The sequence below is a fragment of the Saimiri boliviensis genome, chromosome 8 (assembly GCF_048565385.1).
Source record: "Saimiri boliviensis isolate mSaiBol1 chromosome 8, mSaiBol1.pri, whole genome shotgun sequence".
NCBI lineage: Eukaryota > Metazoa > Chordata > Mammalia > Primates > Cebidae > Saimiri > Saimiri boliviensis.
Genome location: NC_133456.1, coordinates 73,981,135 through 73,995,329, shown reverse-complemented (window position 1 = coordinate 73,995,329; position 14,195 = coordinate 73,981,135). Strand labels below are relative to the sequence as shown.

The 14,195-nt window shown below is 40.7% G+C and overlaps 1 protein-coding gene across 12 annotated transcripts in view; it reads right to left on the bottom strand.

Annotated features, from left to right (window-relative positions):
* Nucleotides 1-14,195, bottom strand: part of MAP3K13 (mitogen-activated protein kinase kinase kinase 13) — a 184,917-nt gene that overhangs the window by 119,375 nt on the left and 51,347 nt on the right. For 4 of the 12 annotated variants that reach the window (XM_074404658.1, XM_074404657.1, XM_074404660.1 and 1 more), the window contains exon 1: nt 1,261-4,066. The exons of the other annotated variants lie outside the window; for them this stretch is intronic. The gene's annotated coding sequence lies outside the window, so the exon portion shown is untranslated. Of the gene's footprint in view, nt 1-1,260; nt 4,067-14,195 lie in introns of those variants that run through there. 12 annotated transcript variants of the gene reach the window in all.

The following is a 14,195-nucleotide window of genomic DNA, read 5'->3' as shown; positions in this document are numbered from 1 at the left end:
GAGTTTACAGTTGGAAGATTCATTAAGAACAATAATTCAAAAGATATGACACCTATAATTTAGAAGCCTTGCTTCACGATATAAGATAACCTGAAAATTAAGTAAAAATCTAAAAATTAAGCACTGGTTTCACAAGGTAAACATGGCAGGCTGGATTATAAGAAATATGAGGCATTTTGCTTTCTCACCAGAAAGAACAGCTGGGTACATGCTGCAGACTGGCATTATGAATTGCTCAAAGGGAAGCAGTTGGGAAATGCTGTCAGATTATTCGGGTTGAGGAGCTGCCCCAGGGCAGAACTTGTCACAATGTCACATCCCTCTTCACGCTCACAACTTTCACCAGAATACAGCAGACCCTTGGAAGGCACATTCAAGCACAAATACTAACGCTCTGTTGAAACTCCAGTAGCAAACTATCAAACCAACTTCATACACGGAACATGCCAGGACTTTTCGATGTTTCCCCAACACAGTGGAATAAACTATTTTCAGTCTAAAGTTCATCTCAGGAAAACACTCGTGTGCATTTCCATGCAATGTAATTGTGGAACATAGTAACCACTTCTTAGTTTTCGTTAGAGGATATTGAAAAACTCGAGTGTAAGGATAATTCCCCCTTTCCCTCTAATGCAGCTTTTTAGGTTTTTGACACTATAAATAAAGCGTAAAGAGTGACATAAAGAGCTGCGAATATACATAAATACACCACTATGGCTCCCGTCATAAGAGCTTTTGGAAAACGGTTGAACAAGTATTCATCTTCCCCAAATCGCAATCGCAAGACACTGACTGTTACACAACCGTGAAACAAAGGCAAGGTGAAGGGTGAAGACCGGCAGAAAGGACGGTCGCAAGGAAGACAAGTGCCCCCGCAGGACAGAACCCGCGCGGTCTTGCGGGCCCCGCTTTTCTCAGCACCTTTCTGGTGTTCTGAGCTTTTCCGCTAATACCATCCACATCATCTCTCAGACAAATGAATCTCCCTTCAAGGAAAGCCAAGCAGGCATCCGAGGTAACGTGCAGAACCGTAAGTGAAAAATGCCCCCGTCTAGCACGCAGAGAAGCGAAGGAAAACCAGCTGTCAGTTTCAGAGGCTCCTCGTTGTAACAGGGTTTCGGGTTTCTCTCTGCCCCGGTCTCTCTGTCTCGCCCTCAATAATATCAGCTTTCTAATCACCTCAAATCACAAATACATTCTTCTGTCCGTCCTTGTGAAATAAATGCTGATGAAACAGGAAAAACAGAGTGCAATACTCACAACAACGAAGAATTCCTACACATGCTGTTCCATTTTCTTGCTTTGAAAAGATGTAAGGTTAATTTTAAAAGCCTTGCTGGATTAGAAAAATAAAGGGGAGGGGGATTCCACCCACACAATCCTCCAGCCCACCGCAAAGGAGCCCGAAGGCTTGCTGACGTCACAGATTCATGAATGGATGTAAATTGGGCTGGTTTAGGATTCCGCACAGACTTCGCTTTGCAGTGTGCCACGAAAAAAAAGAGGGGCGGGTCCAGAGTAGGCCCGGCCAATAGGCTTCAGGCAGACTTGGCCTTCCTTCTTTTAGAAGGAATCTGGTCACAGAATAAACAGAGCCCGCCAATCAGGCATCTGCCACTGCCTTAAGACAGACTGGCAGCTTGAGGAGAGAGAGAGAGAGGGAGAGAGATTGAGAGAGAGCGAGAGAAAGAGAGGAGAGAGAGAGAGAGAGAGAGAGAGAGAGAGAGAGAGAGAGAGAGAGAGAGAGAGAGTATGTGTGTGTATGTTTCAAGCTGTGATAGTCATAAAAACATTATTACTGCTATTGAATGAAAGAATCAAAATAGAATTTCGGTGGAATCAAGGCTAACAAAAATGCATATCTGCCACTGCCTTAAGACAGACTGGCAGCTTGAGGAGAGAGAGAGAGAGGGAGAGAGATTGAGAGAGAGCGAGAGAAAGAGAGGAGAGAGAGAGAGAGAGAGAGAGAGAGAGAGAATGTGTGTGTATGTTTCAAGCTGTGATAGTCATAAAAACATTATTACTGCTATTGAATGAAAGAATCAAAATAGAATTTCCGTGGAATCAAGGCTAACAAAAATGCATATAGAAGAAATCCCATCTTTTATTCATTAGAGCTCTTTTCTTTAACCCTTTTCTTACTGTTCAGCAATATGCCTGATGCAATCAAAACAAATCTAAGTCAGATAAACCATTTCTAACACTGGCAGGCTAGTGGACATGTATGCCCGGCCCACCACGACTTGTAAAAGGAGAATTAAGGGAAGGATGCATTTCTAGTAACTAAGAAAACAGAAATATGGAAAATAATATCACATGAATGTAACTGTTTTGTATAGCAGTAACATCTTGCTGACCTTCATGATGTATCAAAAGTGGATACGCAAGAAAAACTTACTGCTACTTTTAAGAAGGGTACAGTGTTTCCTCATTGGTTTATTCAACTTCTGCCAGTCAATTAAGACACAGCTCCAGAAGGGCGCTTAAGGAAAACTTTGAGCAAGTTTTCGTTTCAGTAAGATGTTTTATTATTAACAACAAAAACAGCTGCATTAAATTCACTCAAAAGGCATCTCTTGCTTCTTTATTTTTATACTTTTCAGTTATATAAAATTGGAGATGAATATATTTATGGTCCCTACTCCTCATCACTACACTTCACAACGGCTAATACTTGACAAATACTGATCATGATTTTTCTGAACTTGGGAAATGGCCTCAAATCCTTGAAACTAGAACAATCATGGTTAATATAAAGCTTCAGTTATGAGGTGTCCAGTGACCAAGAACATTCTGAACAGAGATCTGCTCTTCTTCTCAATCAGATTAGTTACACAACTGTGAGAGAAGGAAAGTGGTTGCCTGTTTTCTATGTGGGTCTGGAGGGTCCAAACCTGGCCACTACTAAGTACTGCGCACTTCTTAGCTCATTTGGCAAAGGAAAACGTTTCAGGATTATTTTGCACACAGCAAAGATATTCAGTGTATTGTACATATTGAAGCAATAGAATATTGTTGGCAAACAACATAGTCAACAAATTTCCCCAAAGAAGCTTATTGTGGAATATCACTACAAAAAAGATAGACCAAAGAAGTTTATCCATGTAATATGGGAGAGTGCTCAAGGCAAATACAGTATTGGTACATGCCCAGTAGGCCTGAGTGTACAACATTATTTAAGAACCAACAAATGGAAAGATGAAGAATATACATCTCTATTTCTTTTAACAGCGACCAAAGCCAACCAGGATACATTAAAAGAATCAGATTTATGAAAAACATTTTTTCTTCCAAAACAATACAGACTAACAGAAAGAGGCAAAGAGGCAAACTTAATAAGATACCCAAGAAACATCAAGTTGTGTGTGTATATTTTATTTATTTATTTATTTACTTGTTTATTGTGGAGACAGGGTCTCGCTCTGTCTGTCACCCAGGCTGAAGTGCAGTAGTGCGATCATAGCTCACTGCAACCTCAAACTCCTGGGCTCAAGTAATCCTCCAGCCTCAGCCTCCCAAGTAGCTGGGACTACAGGCATGTACCACCATGCCTGGCTAATTTTTAAATAAGTTTTTGTAGAGATGGGGTCTCACCATGTTGCCCAGGTGGGTCTTAAACTCCTGGGCTCAAAGGATCCTCCCTCCTCAGCCTCCCAAAGTGCTGGGATTACAGATGTGAGCCACTGTGCCCAGCCAAGTTGTATACATTACATATCTACAGCTTTTTGTCAATCCTATCTCAATAAAGCTGTTTTTCTTTTTTTTTTTAAAGACATCTAAAGCTGGCTGGCTGTGGCTCACACCTGTAATCCCAGCACTTTGGGAGGCCAAGGCGAGCAGATCAACTGAGGTCTCGAATTTGAGACCAGCCTGGCCAAAACACGGTGAAACCCCGTCTCTACTACAAATACAAAAATTAGTTGGTCGTGGTGGTGCACGTCTGTAATCCCAGCTACTTGGGAAGCTGAGGCACGAGAATCGCTTGAACCCAAGAGGTTGCAGTGAGCTGAGATGCCACTGCTACTACATCCAACCTGGGCAACAGAGCAAGAACTCCCTCTCAAAAAAAAAAAAAAAAAAAAAAAAAAAAAAGGCTAAAGCTGCTACAGAAGTTAATACATTTGCTGTAAGGTGTGACAGTAACATAATTACTAATAATAAGTCCACTAGGGATGGGAGCAGTCTCTGAAGCAATTCAACTGAACAGGCTCTATAAATGCTTCTAATAACAGTCACCTAAGATTCTTGGCTCAATATAAAGCCTGGAAAATAATAACTAGCTGGCCTTATGGACTTGCCACTTTAGTAAGATAAACGTGGCCTGGGTTAGCATGCTTCCCAAACCACAGAAACATCAACTGGGCCGACAAAGACTCCTCCATGTCAACGATCATGGGAAATCATTGGAAAGATAAGCTGTCTCACCAAATTATGGAAGATATAGAAGTCAGTCTTGGAGGAAGTCATTATTGTTTTAGAAACAGAAGGTAGAAAGGAAGATAAAGGCATGAAAAATGCACACTCTAGAGAAGTTCAGTTCAAGAGAATTTCCTGTGATTATGGAGTGTTCCATAATTTGCACTAATATACTAGCCACATGTGACTACTGGGTATTTGAAAGATGGCTAGTGTGCTCTAGGAAGTGAATTTTTAATGTAATGTGATTTTAATTTAACTCCCAAAACAGTCACCTGTAGCTGGTGGCTATGGTATGGAACAATGCAACTCTAGAGATAAAAAGCCAAGTCCCATCATTATAAGTAATTTTTAATTTCAGTACACGGGCATACTAAGTGTGGAGGACCACAAAGCCATTTTCAAGGTGAGTAAGCTCTTTTAAGAATCAAATGAATCTCCTCAAACTTCAGTGATAACTGAAGTTAATCCAGGTCATTTTCCTTCAGGTGGCTAGGGAATACTCTTTGGGGTTCTGAAACTGATCAGGAAAATGATTCTGGTCTCATTTTCGGAGAAGATATTTAAAACTCATTACTAGATAAAAATCTATATATAGTTTGAAACTAAGGTACAATAATTCTGCTATAAAAATATAAACTATTCTAGTTTTGGAAGTTTTCTGAGGAAAAAAAAAAAGGTGTTTTTAAAAAAGGAAAACAACTCATTTAAGTCAGAATCAAAGTCCAAAGTATCATGATCCATGGGCAATTTTTGTCAAAAATACCAGGAAAAAGAAAGAGTTTAGTGATCTCGAATGCTAATACATGCAGACTCAAATTTCCTTCACAGGCAACAGTGTGTAGTGGTTAAAAGCTGGTAGAGATCTGGACTCAAATCATGTTTCTGCCACTTACTAGTTATGAATATTCAGATAAACCTGAGTTTGTTTTCTCGTTATTAAAATGGGGATAATAATAGCCTATATTACCATGTGAAGGTTAAAGTAATATTATAACACATGTAAAGAGTTGCAGGCAGTACTCACATACAGAAGATACTCAGCATATAATAATGGTAGCTGGTTTTATTTTGTTTTGAGACCCTGCTACTCTCTCAACCAGGCGTCCCCAGACTACCACCTGCAGGCCACATGCGGCCCCCTGAGGCCATTTATCTGGCCCCCCGCCGCACTTCAGGAAGGGGCACCTCTTTCACTGGTGGTCAGTGAGAGGAGCACAGTATGTGGCGGCCCTCCAACAGTCTGAGGGACAGTGAACTGGCCCCCTGTGTAAAAAGTTTGGGGATGCCTGCTCTCAACAATGGAAATTTCAACAACTGTGCAGATCCAAGAATCAGAAGCACAGGAAAGAATATAACATCTTTATTTTGCTTATAATAAAGCTTGAATGATCTGATATGGTTTGGCTCTGTGTCCCCACCCAAAACTCATCTTGAATTGTACTCCCATGATCCCCACATGTTGTGGGAGGGACCCAGTGGCAGGTAACTGAATCACGGGGGCAGTTCCCCCATACTGTTCTCATGGTAGTGAATAAGTCTCACAAGATCTAATAGTTTTGTCAGGGGTTTCTGCTTTTGCGTCTTCCTCACTCTCTTTGCCTGCTGCTCTCCATGTAAGACTTGACTTGCTCCTCCTTGCCTTCTGCCATGATTGTGAGGCTTCCTCGCCACGTGAAACGAAGTCCAATTAAACCTCTTCTTTTGTAAATTGCCCAGTCTCAGGTATGTCTTTATCATCAGCGTGAAAACAGACTAATATAAAATTCTTTTCAGGAAATTCTAAAAATGTCTATTAGTGTCCCATCTTCTAAAGAAAAGTTCATCCACATCATTTTCCTTCAGGTGGTTGGGGAATACTCTGGGGTTCTGAAACAGGTCAGGGGAACCTTCAGGTAGTTATGCTAGCTGATCAAGAGCTCTGTTCATTGTTTTTAAAAAGCAGCTACAGTTTTCTACATAAAGATGTAGTTTGCATAAAATTATGTGAACTAATTTGGAAAACAATCTATCTCCTAGTTGGGAATATTGGTCAGAATTCTCCATTTCATATCAGAATGTTAACCCTATTTCTATTCCAAAGCATACGGAGCAATGGTCAACAACTGAATTTCAATATTCGAAGACCTCAGCAGATTACTATTATACTTCCATTTTTTCCCCTGTCCAGCTCCCATTAAATGCCTATCTGAGAAAGTGATTTTTAAGAAACAGCTAAGGGAAAACATTCTTATAAGTATCACTCAAATCTATCCTTGTGTCAAGGGAGATCATCAGAAAGCTATATGCGATCTAAATTTCATTAGCCTAATATTCCTTAGCAGAATAACTCATTGAGTGTTACGGCCTTGTTTTTATTAAAAATGATTATGGGGAAGATTCATATTGCTTCTGGGTTGTCCACTATCTTGAATGATATCTCCCATGGTAAGGAATTCAGGTGAGGAATTTGTTTTACAACTTAATATAAAAAAAAAGATTTTCTGGTCTTGAAGAATTATTAGGTGTCTGTCTACCTTTTAGATGATAAAAATGTAATCCACTGAATTTTCATTTTTTCGACCCTGCTTCTGGAAAGCTCAGAGTCAACTTTAAAATTCACAGGCTTTAAAGTATGCTAATCACAAAAGTAGATATTCACATGCATACTTGTTTTGTCTTCCTTGTTTTGGGCTGGATTTCTCTATTGTTAATGTTACTGTACATATTCTTTCTTAATGATAAGCACTTCAAACTCTTTTTGAAAAGGTACACTATAAATAAAATTTGCACTGAATATGTATCTGTAAACTTTTAAGAAGATTAAAGCCTCACGTTAAATTCTGCAATCATCTTTATATTAAAGGTATGTATTATGGCAAACTTTAAAGAATATTGTGAGTTACTTGGATTTTAACTATTCAGTATTTTTTATTAAAGGATAGTAAAACATCTAGCCAGCTGGAGAAAAGCAATTACTTGAGATTTTATATGCTATTTAGAATGAATCTTAACAGCTTAATGAAGCTTTAATGTGTTCTTCCTGTCAAAAGGGTGACTACAGATGAGGGTTGGAAGGATTCTTCTCTGATTGATAATGCAAATGCACTGAAGCAAATCAAAAGCAGATGGATTTTGCAATTAATAAAATATTTGCCATCCCCAAAATACACTATTCCATAACATACTAATTCTGGCAAAGTACCATAAACCAAACCTTTGTAAGATTAAAAATAATATACTGACACGGCTTGTAATCCCAGCACTTTGGGAGGCCAAGTTAGGCGGATCATGAGGTCAGATCGAGACCATCTTGGCTAACATGGTGAAAACCCGTCTCTACTAAAAATGCAAAAAACTAGCAGGGCATGGTGGCACACGCCTGTAGTCTCCGCTACTCAGGACTTTTTTTTTTTTTTTTTTAGATATGGGAGGCAGTGCGACACCTCCTGGTAAGAACTGAGGCAGTAGAATCACTTGAACCCAGATGATGGAGGTTGCAGTGAGCAGAGATTGCACCACTGCACTCCAGCCTGGGCGACAGTGCGAGACTCTGTCGAAAGAAAGAAAAGGAAAGGAAAGAAAGAGAAAGAGAAAGAGAGAGAGAGAGATAGAGAGATAGAGAGATGAATAAAATAATGATAATATACTGAGTTGTAAAGGTACTTTATACGTTGAAAGAGCAAAAGAAGACTTTATACATTACTCATCCACATAGAATTCATACTACTTTCTTAGAGCTCATGTTAAAAAAAAATACAATAAAACCCTCTTAACTGTCTAACTTCTATTCTTTTGATCCTGTTTTAATTTCTTCCCTTCTTTAGCTAAACACAAGTTGGCATTTCCACTTTAGCCACACATTGCAGGCAATGTAATTAAAGACCCAAACATCAGAGTAATGGATATCTGTCTTTTAAAGTCTGCCTCTACATCAGCCCCATTTGAAGGAACACTCTCTCTCCCGCTTTTAGTCATGTGGTTCAGATGGAGATGACCCCGTCTGAAGCGAGCGCTCTAAGAGTGAGCATGTGGCACAAGGCTGGCCAACTCAACTCCCTGGTCGTGGTAATTAGGGAAAGGTTAGACACACCTTCCAAGCCAGCCAGTAAGAAGCATCTGAGTCATCCCCAGGATGTTTGACAACTCTTGGTGGGGTGGAGGCTGAACATTTGTTTCATCAGGATACTAGCTTTAAGGACAAGTAGGCACAGGGCTGTCATCTCCATCCATATAGAGGGCAGAGGAAAGCAGACCAGAGATAAAGGAAAGAAAACTGATTCCTGACAAAGGTCACTTGGCGTCTAACTTCAGTCTTGTCTGAAGCCAGTTACTCTGCTGGACTTCCCAATTACGTAACCCAATCAATCCCTTTCTTCCCCACTCCCTTTAAAAATCAAACAAACAAACTTAAACCAGATTGATAGAGGTTTCTGTCGCTTGCAGCCAAAAGATCCTTGATAACACAATGTCATTAATTGATTCTCTTTCATCATATTCAAAAAAGAACAAAGTAAAACCAGATTCCCTGTACTATGAGAGTTCCTTTTCTGACACCAATAATTTCAATATGTTGGTAAATTACCTTTCAAATTCTGTCTTCTAACTCTTACGTGGTGTTTACACTTTATTATTATTATATTTGTCATCATCAAAAGTTCAACATTTTAAGACCCTATATTTCCTCTCAACAGCAAGGTCTGATATTCTGAAGTCAGTGACTTTCACATAAATCTTTTAACCATTTATCTGAATTTATCCAAGCTTTAAGATATATCAGTTCTGAAGCCCTGGGCAAGGTTACTTAAATGTTCTGTGACTTACTGAAAAATGGAAGTAATTATAGGTACAGCATAGCACCTCAACATGGTAAACAATGTTAGTTATGTCACTCAATAACCTCATAATCAAAACTATAAAAACATATATTTAAAATTTCTGAACGTCAGGCATCTTCTCATAGCTTATTCTTATTCTGTGGTTGACAGATAATAACTGTGAATCTCTTATTTTTCTATTTCTCTCCACTCAAAGGTTATAAAGCATATTTTACCTGTGACCTATCCTTTTTCTGACTTTCATTTTAAGGTCAATTCTGAATTCTCTTTGTTTTTGGTTTGGTTGGTTTTTTGAGATGGAGTCTCACTCACTTTACCTCCTGGGCTGAAGTGCAGCGGCATAACCTTGGCTCACTGCAACTTCTGCCTCCTGGGTTCAAGTAATTCTCCTGCCTCAGCCTCCCGAGTAGCTGGGATTACAGGTGTACATCACCATGCTTGGCTAATTTTTTTTTTTTTTTTTTTTTTTTTTTTTGAGATGGAGTCTTGCTCTGTCACCCAGGCTGGAGTGCAGTGGCATGACCTTGGCTCACTGCAACCTCTGCCTCCCAGGTTCAACTAATTCTCCTGCCTCAGCCTCCCAAGTAGCTGGGATTACAGGCACACACTGCCACCACTTTAGAGTTTATAAATGTCTTTAAAATAGAGTAGTTGTTGGTTCTGTCTCATATGTGAGAAAATAAGAGCCCCAGGGAGATTGGCTCATCTAATATAGCTTTTATCTACCCTCTGTAATCTACTGAAAACTGACTATACTTTTAAATTCTACCCATTACCCCTTAAGCCTCCCCCTTTAAAGACCCATCTTTCATCATCCAATGAGTAAAATTAAAGGTACATTTTTTTAAGAAGTGGCAATGCAAAGATTGAAAAGCCAGTTTCTAAGTATCAAGGACCTTTGATGAGATGTGTAACTACACAAAATGGTGTAGATGTTAAATTAGTGGGGTAGACAGGAACGTTTTACTTGAATTTGGGAAACAATACTAGAAGAAAGGTCGCTGAAATTTGGGGGCAAGAATAGTCTTCCTTGCATGGGGTCATCCTACACACAGCAACACATTTAATACGCTCCCCACATGCTTCTAACAGTCCCAGTGTTGTTCACTGAGGCCTCTTTATCTTGTCACATTTGTCTCCAAGGGACTTAGATCCTTCCCTAAGGGACAGGATTTATTGCTAAGGGTCTGCTCCTACCTCTCTGTGTCAACAGAGGGCAGCAGAGAGAGAGCATCACCCGGTGACCTAACCTACAGGCTTCGAATGGGGGCAATGGATGCACCCCCCATGCACTTGCTTCCCTAGGCACTTGGATTGCCGTTGCCCCCGTTTGAACCCTTCAGGTTAGGCTGCCGGGTGATGCTCTCTGCTGCCCTCTGTTGACATAGAGAGGTAGGAGCAGATCCTTAGCAGATAGATAACTCCTGTCCCTTAGGGAAACATCTAAGTCCCTTGGAGACAAATATGACAAGAATAAAGACGCCTCAAGTTGAGGCTCATCAAGAGCTCTGGGAATGTGAAGTGAGGCTGAGTTAAGGCCAAGAACCACTCTTCCTAGACTAGACTATAGCCGACTTTTCACTTTGTCGAGTTGGCACGCTTGTGAAGGGAATAAAGGCTTGTCCTTACACAAACACAGCCTGTCCTGATGCTGCAGTCTGCTCTACTATTCTCAGTTTGCACTGCCACACTCTTACCCAGAGCTTGAATGAAGTCTTTTTTCTCTTTGATGGAATGCCCATTTGCGGGGGGTGGAAGTAGGGGGTGGTTATAGTCAGTTCTAATAAGGAGGTAGACCTGAAAGGGGAAGAATTTGGGGAAACTGGATATGAGCGAGCAGGGGCAATTCCCCCAAAGTCCATATCAAATGTAAAACTGGTAAGGCACAGACTAGTGCTTTTCATTCTAAGATAAGATTACAGTGTGTAAGTACAGCAAGTGAAGAACTGGAAGTCAAAGATGATATTAACACTGAATCAGTAAACTGTGAAGTTAGTTTTTTTTTTTTTTTTTTTTTTGAGACGGAGTTTCGCTCTTGTTACCCAGGCTGGAGTGCAATGGCGCGATCTCGGCTCACCGCAACCTCCGCCTCCTAGGTTCAGGCAATTCTCCTGTCTCAGCCTCCTGAGTAGCTGGGATTACAGGCACGTGCCACCATGCCCAGCTACTTTTTGTATTTTTAGTAGAGACGGGGTTTCACCATGTTGACCAGGATGGTCTCGAGCTCTCGACCTCGTGATCCACCCGCCTCGGCCTCCCAAAGTGCTGGGATTACAGGCTTGAGCCACCGCGCTCGGCGAAGTTAGTTTTTAAAATGAGTCTTATATGACCATCCATAAACAGGTCCATACTATGTAGAGTCATACTGTTACATCAAGTTTAGCCTAAAGCTGCCTCCTTATGTACTTAAGTTCGGCCTAAAGATTTTTCTGTATATCATAAACTATAACAAGTGGAGGTGTAAACCAACTGTAGCCCACACCTAGGCCAATCGCTGAGTTTTGGCCAATCAAATGTAGCCAACTGTCGACACCACGTTCAAATAAGATAAATGCCGAGCTGGAAACAACCCAGCTGTTTCTGCATCTCACTTCCGTTTTCAGTACTGTCACTTTCCTTTTGCTGTCCACAAATCCTCTTCCACCCCATGGCTGCACTGGAGTCTCTCGGAATCTGCTGTGATTCTGGGAGCTGCTCGATTCACGAATCATTTATTGCTCAATTCAACTCCTTTAAATTTAATTTGGCTGAAGTTTTTCTTTTAACAATGCCCAGCACTACAGTAATCTCTTTACAATTAACACTCGTGAAGGGGACAGAGGGGGCAGAACCCAAAAATCTTTGAGGGAAGAACTCTGTTTTAAAGTATACTCATGGGCCGGCGCGGTGGCTCAAGCCTGTAATCCCAGCACTTTGGGAGGCCGAGGTGGGTGGATCACGAGGTCGAGAGATCGAGACCATCCTGGTCAACATGGTGAAACCCGGTCTCTACTAATAATCCAAAAAATTAGCTGGGCATGGTGGCACGTGCCTGTAATCCCAGCTACTCAGGAGGCTGAGGCAGGAGAATTGCTTGAACCCAGGAGGTGGAGGTTGAGGTGAGCCGAGATCGTGCCATTGCACTCCAGCCTGGGTAACAAGAGCGAAACTCTGTCTCAAAAAAAATAAAATAAATAAAAATAAAAAAAATAAAGAGTACTAATTAATGTAATTATATGTTATGTCCAGGAAATACACTTAAAATTAAATAATGAAGTCGCATTGGAAAGCTCTTGGTTTTCCATTAAAGGTAATCAAACTATCCCAAAATAGGATAGTAATATCTTCACCTCAAGTATTAAAAGATAGTAGTTGTGGCCGGGTGTGGTGGCTCACTCCTGTAATCCTAGCACTTTGGGAGGCTGAGGCCAGGAGGATCACAAGGTCAGGAGTTCGAGACCAACTTGGCCAAAATGGTGAAACGCAGTCTCTACCAAAAACACAAAAGTTAGCCAGGCAAGGTGGCAGGTGCCTGTAATTCCAACTACTCAGGAGGCTGAGGCAGGAGAATGACTTGAACTGGGTAGGTGGAGGTTGCAGTGAGTCAAGATCGCACCACTGCACTGCAGCCTGGGTGACGGAGCAAGACTCCATCTCAAAGAAAAGAGAAGAAAAGAAAAGAAGAAAAGAAAGAGAGAGAAAGAAATAAAGCAGTTACTACTAGTTGCAGCCTGCCCCAAATCAATCAATTTGTACTGTATTTTTAAAATTTTATTTCATAGGTTCCAATCTAGTCTGTTCAACTAGGTTGAGAATTAAAGCTGTACAGGTAACATTCATTAAACAAGAAATAAGTAGATACAGGAGAACATAGGAGTGAGGAAAGGGGCTGGCCATAGTGCTTACTTAGATACTCTGAAAACCAATATATAAATCAAGTATGCATATTTTTAGTGCATGCCATCTATATTCAAGATAACATATGCTGGTGTATATACACACAGGGATAAATCACAGATCCTTATCTCAGCCTATTTCACTAGACAAGAAACATAATAAATAGGAAAATAAAAATTGTTTTAGTGGCTTAAAATTATAACAGAAGGTATAGTGGTAGAGATCTTTCCTCTTTCCTTTTGGTAAGAGAATCCTTGAGCCCCACTCCTACTTTTAAAGCTTTAGGTAGGTATATGGCCACTCAGCTAAAGATTTCTCTACTTTCCTGGCTGTACATGTGACCACATGACTAAGTTCTAGTTAATGAGTCATGAGTGAGAGTGACCTTTGCAACTTTCAGGTCTTTTTAGAGATGAAGCTGCTGTCCTGGACTCCTTTTCCCCATTGCCAGGCTGAGTCAACTGCTACCATGCAGATGACGATAATACCCTAGGCAATGGCAGAACAATGAACAGACGTAACCCTGGGCTTTGAATATTCTAATGAATCAAAGCTATCTAGCTGTCCCAAATTACCTGCCTACTTTAGGATTGCTAATGATGAGCGTCCTTCCTTTTATGAGGCAACACATTTTTTGAGACTTTGTTACTACTACTTACTCTATCTCAACCATTATATCCTGTAACTTGGTGATACATGGCTGTTTCTTAAAAGAGATAAGTAAATGATTGCTCCAGACAGTCTGAGAATGAATTACTCAGGGAACCAAGATACTGGAAGAAATCTTAAAACCCAGTCTACTCTGTCTTTTTTTTTTAATTTTTTTTAGAGACAGAGTTTTGCTCTTGTCACTCAGGCTGGAGTGCAATGGCACAATCTTGGCTCACTGTAACCTCCACCTTCTGAGTTCAGGTGATTCTCCTGCCTCAGCCTCCCAAGTAGCTGAGACTACAGGCACTCGCCACCACGCCCAGCTCATTTTTCTATTTTTAGTAGAGACAGGGTTTCACCATGTTGGCCAGGCTGGTCTCAAACTCCTGACCCCAAGTGATCCGCCCACCTCAGCCTCCCAAAGTACTGGCATTA